The 1,968-nt window shown below is 41.8% G+C and overlaps 1 protein-coding gene across 2 annotated transcripts in view; it reads left to right on the top strand.

Moving 5' to 3' along the window:
- ST6GAL1 (ST6 beta-galactoside alpha-2,6-sialyltransferase 1) overlaps positions 1-1,968 on the top strand; it is a 136,764-nt gene continuing 134,796 nt past the window's right edge. For both annotated transcript variants that reach the window (XM_032798421.2, XM_075068566.1), the window contains exon 1: positions 1-406. The gene's annotated coding sequence lies outside the window, so the exon portion shown is untranslated. The remainder of the gene's footprint in view (positions 407-1,968) is intronic.

Genomic DNA, 1,968 nt, shown 5'->3' with positions numbered 1-1,968 from the left:
AGCCCTTGTACTAATACTTTGCTCTCCTATAGAATGGTTCTAGCTCCTTAGGGAGGCACTGGGGGAACAGTGGATGTTGATATTTAATATCTGTTTAGAGGGAATATTGTTTAGAGGGAACATTTTCTATAACTTCACATCTCTGGGGGCTGGGCAGACACTCGGTGGTGGCTGCCAGTGGTCCCATCATGGGACTGCTGGGGAGGGCAGCAACCTCTTGTTTCTTCAGGCACCATCCACATTCATCTCAGTATTGCTCCCTGTGATGTGCACATCGAGGTGCCTTAAAATCCAACTCTAGGACAGTCTGGAGAAAAGGAGTTGTGGAAAGAATCCAACTGAAGAGAAAATCCAAATCGCTGAGGAAAAAGATGCAGATTGGATCTCCAGTGCCCCAAGCTGCAACGTGAGTAAGAGCAACTAATGATTTATAGACAAACTGTCTCCAGGAAATGGTAACAAGTGAAAACTCACCTCTGGGAGACTGAGTCATGGACAATGTCCCTGTGATTTTAACTCATGGAGATAACTGAGACACTGATCTGTATTTAAGAACTATTGCTCCTGGTGATGCGTGAGCTGGCCAATGTGTGAACCTGACCAGAGGAAAATGGCTGTAATCTTGATATGGGGAAAGACCATGTTAGTCAAAGATCCATTTGGGTCTTGCCCCTTAAGCCACAGATTTTAGCAAAGTCCCACTCAGGCCAATAAATATTCTTCAAGATTGATATATTTATTTAAAATTAGTTCACATGAATACTAGAAAAATAGAGATTAGGCAGCAACATTTTTCAGAAAGTGAATGTACCCTCCCACCCATATTCAAGATTGTCACAGGCAGCAGTGTTAGTTAGAATCTCCTTAACTCCTTTTAAAAATAAATTAACTGAACCTGTTTCCAATTCATCTTTATAGATGACCATATCATAGTTGTATAATGCTGCTGAAACTCTGGAAACTTGTTCTGTACACTTTTGAGTTTCTTGATCCTCTTGCTAGTGGATGTGACTCTGCAGTATTGTGTTCCAAATGTCATAGTTCATAGTATACAGTCAAAAAGCTGATGACAGATCTTATTCATACATCAAAGTCCCAAGTACATTATAGAGCAAGTAGAAATTGAATTTTCTGTCAGGAAGTCCCAAAAATATGTAATGATTTCATCAGAGATTATAAATAACTATAGTGAACAGGCTTGATCATCTCACATATTGAGAATTCCCAATCTCAACAGCACAGCACGTAGAAGCCTGATCTCAAGGTGATTTGAAAGCAGAAGTGTGGGGGGGGGGGGTGATTTGAATGCAGAAGTAAGGGGCTGACGTGTAGCCTAAGAAGTCTAGGGGCCACAGACTTCTGTGTAAGAACATAAGAACGGCAGTACTGGGTGAGACCAAAGGTCCACCCAGCCCAGTATCTTGTCTACAGACAGTGGCCAATGCAAGGTGCCACAGAGGGAGTAAACCTAACAGGTAATGATCAAGTGATCTCTCTCCTGCCGTCCATCTCCACCCTCTGACAAACAGAGGCTAGGGACATCATTCTTACCCATCCTGGCTAATAGCCATTAATGGACTTAATTTCCATGAATTTATCCAGTTCTCTTTTAAACCCTGTTATAGTCCTTGCCTTCACAACCTCCTGAGGCAAGGAACTCCACAAGTTGACTGTGTGGTGTGTGAAGAAAAACTTCCTTTTATTTATTTTAAACTTGCTGCCCATTAATTTCATTGGTGTCCCCTAATTCTTATATTATGGGAACAAGTAAATAACGTCTCCTTATTCACTTTCTCCACATCACACATGATTTTATATACCTCTATCATATCCCCCCTTAGTCTCCTCTTTTCCAAGCTGAAAAGTCCTAGCCTCTTTAATCTCTCCTCATATGGGACCCCCCTTATGTCTCCTCTTTTCCAAGCTGAAAAGTCCTAGCCTCTTTAATCTCTCCTCATATGGGACCCG

The sequence above is a fragment of the Chelonoidis abingdonii genome, chromosome 8 (genome assembly GCF_003597395.2).
Source record: "Chelonoidis abingdonii isolate Lonesome George chromosome 8, CheloAbing_2.0, whole genome shotgun sequence".
NCBI classification, from domain to species: Eukaryota; Metazoa; Chordata; order Testudines; family Testudinidae; genus Chelonoidis; species Chelonoidis abingdonii.
This window is presented reverse-complemented; position numbering and strand designations above follow the sequence as displayed.